Source organism: Schistocerca americana, chromosome 2 (genome assembly GCF_021461395.2).
Source record: "Schistocerca americana isolate TAMUIC-IGC-003095 chromosome 2, iqSchAmer2.1, whole genome shotgun sequence".
Taxonomy (NCBI): Eukaryota; Metazoa; Arthropoda; class Insecta; order Orthoptera; family Acrididae; genus Schistocerca; species Schistocerca americana.
In genome coordinates this window covers 527,743,985-527,751,930 of record NC_060120.1, presented here as the reverse complement: position 1 = coordinate 527,751,930, position 7,946 = coordinate 527,743,985, and the positions used below count along the sequence as shown (strand labels likewise).

Below are 7,946 nucleotides of genomic sequence, written 5' to 3'. Positions count from 1 at the left end.
TTTCACTGTCTGGCGGAGACTTTAATATTAGGTAACCATTGCTCAAATGCAGAACACATATACAAGAAAAATCATCTCCGCATTGGTATAGAAGCTGACAAGGCAGTTATCTGCGAGAACAACAGAAGTGAGAACATGGTCCCACTCCGAGATGAACCTTTTTCCCTCAAGGAAATGATACGTTCTCCATGACCAAAAGGGAGCAAATTAAGAGCAAAGAGCCCAATTTTGCATACATTTAAATAACATATACGTTGAAGAAACATACAGAAATGTAAAGAAAGTAAGCACTTACACACATATGAGTGAACGTCACAAGAGTGTCCACAGGAACCACACAATCCCAGCCCACCTCAACATACGCACACCACAGCTACGCTCTATAGCAGTGTTCGTCCGACTCTTTTGCTTAAGAGCGAGGGAACATGTCAGGCCGCGTAGGTTGGAGGGAGGGGCAGGGGGGAGAGGGTGCAGTACAATAAAGAAAGGAAAATAACGTTTTGGAACTATATGCATTTTTATGAAGGCCTTCACAGTGGCCCATTTTCTATAACTAATGGGGGAGGAGGGGGGCTGCTGTGGCCTGTGCTGTTACAAGAGGCTCCCATGTTTGTTTTTCTTTCTTTCTCTCTCTCCTTTTTCTATTTTTTTGTGGGGTCGTTTTCTAGGCACCGTCACGCCAGACGGTATGAAAGAATATCAAGCGGCGGCAGCAGACGTTTGCAATCGAATTTTTGTATAAGGCCTATTTTAGCAGAAAAGAGACGGCTTTAAATAGTATAACGTAGGATTGGAAGGGAAGCGGTAACGTACCAAGCCACTTCAGAAACGTACGTTAAAAACTGACTTATTGTTAGTCTCTCCAAAACTTTTAAACACTTGAACACAGGTGGACATTCTAGAAAACCTGAAACAAACTCTGATGAAAAGTATTAAAGAACGTTAGTAACTTTACAGTTCTGATTGATAGGTGTAAAATAATACTGACAACGAACAATATGTACAAAGAACTACAAGAATTTTTCAAGCATGACTTTTTCTCCTTCAAACAAATAACTATAAGTCGCAATTTAACAAACGCTGGCTCCAGAAATTACTCAAATAGAAATACTTAACTTGCTGGTGGAGGTTGGTAGTGGTGGTGGTGATAGGGGGGGGGGGCATGCGACACTATATTTGAACTATTTGTACGAATGGTAGGTCCTGCAGTGCACTTAATGGCCTTTTCCTTTACTTTAGAATAACTTACGATACCGGTAACTTTAACCTATTAGTACCAGCCACAGGCAAGGGCTTAATTAAAATATTTAATAACGGCCAGAAACTTACGTAATTTTCAATGAAAAGCAATCGCACATACTCAAAATATTCCTTGTCATTAAACGCTACAAACACATTTAATTTTAGCCTTTTAATTTCGCCTCTGTGAATTAATCCAACAGATTATTTCTCCCTCTCGTACTTCCTTAACAAATCAACAATATGAATGACTTCAACACACTTTAAGTGCACACTAAACACTTGATTTTTATGAAACAATTCTGCCTTAACAGCAGTGCATATAGTTTCAGTCAGGTACCCGTGTCCCACGCGCACTCAGTAAGTCACCGGCTAGTTCATTAACACCTCCTCGATTTACTAGAAGCAACAGGATCAGCCCACTTAAGCGTACTACAATTATAAACAATTCAGTGATTGTCCACCCAGTTAATGTTTACGTAATGTTTAAGAGAAAGGAACTTCCTTTAATCCATAGAATCAGTAAAGTACGCCGGCCGGAGTAGCCGAGCGGTTCCAGGCGCTTCAGTCTACAACTGGGCGACTGCTATAGTTTCAGTCAGGTACCCGTGTCCCACGCGCACTCAGTAAGTCACCGGCTAGTTCATTAACACCTCCTCGATTTACTAGAAGCAACAGGATCAGCCCACTTAAGCGTACTACAATTATAAACAATTCAGTGATTGTCCACCCAGTTAATGTTTACGTAATGTTTAAGAGAAAGGAACTTCCTTTAATCCATAGAATCAGTAAAGTACGCCGGCCGGAGTAGCCGAGCGGTTCCAGGCGCTTCAGTCTACAACTGGGCGACTGCTACGGTCGCAGGTTCGAATCCTGCTTCGGGCATGGATGTGTGTGATGCCCTTGGGTTGGTTAGCTTTAAGCAGTTCTATGTTCTAGGGGACTGATGACCTGAGAAGTTAAGTCCCATAGTGCTAAGAGCCATTTGAATAAACTACGGCAAAACAACGACAACAGCACATGACTGTTCTTTAAATAAGCACACAGTGCTAAGTTATAGCCAACTGAAGTTAATGCATTTCTTAACGGGCAAAAGAAACTTGAAGACTACAACGTGTGCAGCTGGTCCCGGCGGAGGTTCGAGTCCTCCCTCTTGCATGGGTGTGTGTGTTTGTCCTTAGGAGCCGGCCGCGGTGGCCGTGCGGTTCTAGCGCTGCAGTCCGGAACCGCGGGGCTGCTACGGTCGCAGGTTCGAATCCTGCCTCGGGCATGGATGTGTGTGATGTCCTTAGGTTAGTTAGGTTTAAGAAGTTCTAAGTTCTAGGGGACTGATGACCTAAGATGTTAAGTCCCATAGTGCTCAGAGCCATTTGTCCTTAGGATAATTTAGGTTAAGTAGTGTGTCAGCTTAGGAACTGTTGACCTTAGCAGTTACGTGCCATAAGGTTTCACACACATTTGAACGTTTTGAAGACTACAATGTGAAAAAATTACTAACATCAAATCACTCAGACCAGCTGTTACATATCATATATGCTCAGTAGTGCAATTCGCTCACACAATAGTACACACTACCGTGCCTGTACTAGAACTTGTACTTTAACCAGGCTGTGGGACACATTACTGCTTTAATCAGCCTTTTAGCCAGCAAACCAACCGAACCAACAAACGGTCACCGCTGTTTGTGAACGCCAGTACAAATTGGTCCCTCAGACTCGAGTACAGTACTCTCGTCGGACTCGCACTCAGCGACCACGCGGGCTAGGCACGAGCACGGTGGACAACACGCCCTTCACTGCACCGTCCGCTCGCTCTCTTACTCTGCCATCAGCTTCGTGACCCGCCACCTCGCCGAGTATCCTTGCACCACCTTGGAACCAAACTTGAAGGATTCGACGGCAAGCGACACGTAGCGCACGCTTTAATTGGAAATGATCGTATGGCATTGTTGACCCGGACGCCCCATACGGAGGAGTTCGGCCGCGGTATTGCAAGTCCTTTTTAGGTGACGCCTCATCGGCGATTTTCGCGTCACTGATGATGAAAATGATGGTGAAGGACACACAACACCCAATTCCCTGCCGGGAATCGAATTCGGGGCCCCTGCATAGTAGGCAGTAACTCTACCGCTACGTACGGAGGCGTACACGCTTAAATTGTCTTACAGTCAAAGAGCCTCGGACCAGAGTCTCTGATCGAAAGACTAAACCACGGACGACCATCGATACCCGGTGACGCACTATTCTGGCAGCGCAGACGACTCAAAAAACCTTGATCGCTTTTCGCAAGGGGTAGTATGGCCACCTTACCTTTCGGACGCCATGACGGCATTATTGATCCAGAGAAGAAACCATCAAATTGAAATAAATAACAAGGAACTACATTTGTAGGCCAAAAGATTTTCGATATTTTAAAGAAGTACTGCTGATGCAGCGAGAATGATAACATAAAAGACTGATATTACCTCAGACGACTCCAAACATGAACGTTATCACCAAAGTATAGCGGAAGGATCTTCCTCTGTCAATCTCACTGACAGCACCGCACCCAAAAACCGGTAATTATGTCACCTGTGTGTAGTTATTGTGTATCACGTACCTCTTGAAGCATACCAAGGACTTGTCAAATCCATGAAATGTGGAATCAAGGCTGTGTTGTTTTCCAAAGGAGGACCAATTCACAGGTCATCGTAATTTTTTCACTCAGCAGTGTTATACTTGATAATGAATACGAGTCTACCAAATTGTCCTTTTGCGTTGCAAGATTTATAAATATATATTAATTACATACACTTAGCACTCGTTAAGATATATTATCACTAGGATAACTACTTCTTACAGACAGCAACGCTGCTCTGCGCACAAAACAATAACAATAATAATAATAACATAGGGAGAGTCCACTCTTACCACCCCTGCCAATTTATCACACCTTTCCCTACCGATCTTACTATTAATTGCTAACCTACATAAATATGTTATGTCAATTAGTAACACAGCGAACTGTTTGGTGCATTCACATATCTTTCGCCACCTCTAAGGGTGTCTTCATCAGAATAAAATTTTGAGAAACCATAAAATTATATTGCGAGAGGCAATAGTCAGAGTTAAGAGCAGATATGGTCAAGTCAAAAACTAAAATGAAACACGTTCCTGCCTTTGGCACGTATGCCTGGCTAGAGATATTTTTGAGGGAAGAGGCTTATCAATTTTTTATTTGAGCTATGATTCTTCTGACTGGCTTGATGCGGCCTCCCACTAATTCCTCTCCTGCGCCAACCTACGTCCTCAACCATTGGCTGGATGTATTCCAATCTCTGTCTTCCTCTGCAAATTTTGCCCTCTCCAGCTCTCTCTAGTACCATGGGAGTCGATCCCTGATGTCTTAACAGATGTCCTATCATCCTGTCCCCTATCCTTGTTATGATTTCCACATATTCCTTTTCTTTCCGATTCTAAGCAGAATCTCCTTTTTCCTTGCCTTATCAGTCCACCCAATTTTTAACATTAACCTGTTGCACCTCATCTCAGATGCTTCGATTCTCTTCTGTTCCAGTTTTCCCACAGTCCTTATTTCACTTCCATAGATCGTACATTCTCAGAAATTTCTTCCTCAAGGTATCTGATTGATAGTAGAAGACTTCTCTTGGCCAGGAATGCCATTTTTGCCAGCACTAAATTCCTTTTGATGACCTCCTTGTTTATACAGCCGTTGGTTAATTTGCTGCCTAGGTAGTAGAACTCCTTAATTTCTTTTACTTCGTGACTGTCAATTCTGACGTTAAGTATCTCACTGTTCTTGTTTCTGTTACTTCTCATTACTTTCGTCGATTTACTCTCATTCCTTATTCTGCACTAGAGTTCGTAACTTCCCACGTCAACCTACTAACGAGGTCAACTGTGGGAATAGTAGTTTTATGAAATGCATTTCAGTGGACGCTTTTATACCCAGAATTTTGAGTTTTAAAATGTCTAAGGAAGATATAAAGATGGTATCTGTTCTTTCGGACATGTCCGAAAGAATTGATGCAATTGTTGATCTTGCAGCTCCCGAAGAATGAAATTACAATGAAATCCAGACCATTAGCTCCCTACAGGCGTTGATAAATATCAACAGGGACAGCTGAAAATGTGTGTCCCGACAGGGACTCGAACCCAGGATCTCCTGCTTACGTGGCAGACGCTCTATCCAACTGAGCCATCGAGGACACAAAGCAGCTTACTGTTCACACGCCAATGGCATCAGTTCTTTCGGACATGTACAGATACCAGCTTCATACAGGTAAGGCTTACTGGCCAATGATCTTCTTCAGTGCGGATGCACTCACATTGTTCAAACTCTTACGGGAATCGGTAGATTGACTGCCGCGAGTAATGAGTATAGTGGGCTGGGGCACTACAATTGTAGAGAGCGGACAGTAAGTTGGAAGTGTGGGTCTCACTGGGAGCATGCCAGAGATAAGACCCTGCAGTCGCACTACCTGTATCCTCATGGCTCAGTCGGATAGAGCGTTTTCCATGAAAGCAGAGGATTTCGGGTTCGAGAGCCGGTTGGGGCACACATTTTCAACTTACCCCCTTGATATTTACCAACGCCTGTCAGCAGATAATGGTCTGGAGTTCTTTGTAATTTCAGTCAATTGAAATGTCTCAAACATAGGGGATATTATATGCTGGGTGCAAGCCAATATTGGGATACACGACCCGTCATCAGTTGCTTATGAAGTGTACGTCTACATAAGAGAACATGCCTGTGAGGATCTATGCTAATACAAAAAGCGTGTACGAAATTATCACAAGGTAGACACTATTACACTCTGATATAATGTACTCGGTTCGGTCTAGTAACATTCCGACACCTTCCCTGGCAACAAGTGACGCCTAGGAAACCAGGTAAAACCGTAGCAGCCAGATGGAATTTCAGCGAGGAGTCTCCGCTGATGTCATAAAATGACAGGTGTAGGACCGAGATGATGATTTCACGCCATAGCCAGGATGGTCAACGACTAGAGGAGATTTCCAAGAGGCAACGGTCAACAGGAAGCATTGTTAAGCGTCACTTGGGAGCAACAGAGATGAATTATCTAGGTTATGTAACTAAGCAGAAGGGTGTGGAAACTGATCGAACTTTGATTTCTGCAGTACGTGATTTCTTAGCACCACAGACGGTAGAACAGCTTCAAGCCTTCCAAGGATTTAGTAGTTACTACAGAAAATTCGTTAAGGTATTGGCCTAAATTTTTGAGTCGTTAAACCATTTGTTGAGGAAAGGGGTGATATTTTAGCAGTTGTCTGTCGCAAGGAGTCTGGGGATTGAATATACTTTCAGTCAGGGTTCGCATGGCAAGGAAGAGCTGGTGGTATTTACATCGTGGCAGTTAGACAAAGCTGAACGAGACTATTCAGCAACAGAGAAGGAGATGTTGGCTGTCATTTATAGTTTTACGCGTTTCCATTGTTAGCTGTACGGAAGAAAGATTGAAATTGTAACAACAACACCATACCATTGTGGTTACTAGGATCACAATCAAGTAGATTAACGTGATGGTATGCGAAATTAACCTGATTTCATTATGGAGTGGTACATAAACCAGACAAAAAACCGTTCAGCTGGACACCATTAGGTAACCATTACGTATTAACCACGACATATCACTTTGCTCGTTTGGTCACAATAGTTGGAATACCAGATCAACAAGAACATATACCTCCATACGTCGTTTCATCTTAAGACTCCATAGTATTATTGGGATTACAGCATACAAGGTAGAATAACGTAAAAAGATGCCTTCAGATATACTCGGTAAAAACAGGGATTCAGTATAGAAGTTTGCGTAAATCTTAAAAGATGTTTGGGAGAAGTTGAAAAAAGCAAAGACAAGATCATTCGAATGTAATAAGCAGATGGGGCGACGTGTTGGTAAATTACTTCAGCATAGTACTGGAGAATGGGTTTTGCTGGCGAATCTTTCTACACCAAACGATAAGACAAAGGAATTCCTACCCGGAACCAGGCACCGTATCATATCATAGAGGAGACATAGCATGTCAAAGTCAAGTTGAAATTATCAACAAAAACTTGTGTTGTACATGCAGGGTGTGTTAAGCGATTCACAGGAGGTGTTGACAATTGGCTCCAAGTATCAGTATCTTCGCTACTACGATATGTTAAATCTCACAGATAGAGAGGAAGAGAGCATAATAAGTAGCTGACAGGAGTATGTGAGAAGTGCCTTATGTGCTTAGATGCCATCGGTAAATAGCAGTATAACATGGTTTGTGAAGTATTTTTTGCATAATATTAGAAGTACTTTTGTCACATTCTTAATGTATTTGGGATATGAGTTTACTTTTGTTATTGTTAGGTTTTGTTTTATTTTGGAGCTTTTAATAGTGTTTCTACAGGTTATAGATGAATGTGAGATGGAGTGCTGTTATGCAGTGTGAATTCTCTGGCAGACGTCATCTCTGAAAGGAGGAGAGGAAACGACACAAATCATCTCTCCTACATTGTGTACCACCGAAACGGTCGAGGATGAGTATCATATTACTGATGCTTCTACATCTCTTCAAGTGAGAAACAGTAGACGCCTACTGAACCAGTCATTCCAAGTAAGAGTGTTATTTTCCAGCGAAGTAAATTTCGTTCTGACTAGTTACCAGTGAACGTTAAAGTTGACCTGTAACACTTGGGGGTGAAGAACTAGA

The 7,946-nt window shown here is 42.6% G+C and overlaps 1 non-coding gene across 1 annotated transcript; it reads right to left on the bottom strand.

The window, feature by feature from the left end:
- Positions 1-5,372: 5,372 nt before the first annotated feature.
- Trnat-cgu lies at positions 5,373-5,447 on the bottom strand. The gene has a single exon. It is a non-coding gene; the product is annotated as a tRNA-Thr (tRNA).
- Between the last annotated feature and the right edge of the window lie 2,499 nt (positions 5,448-7,946).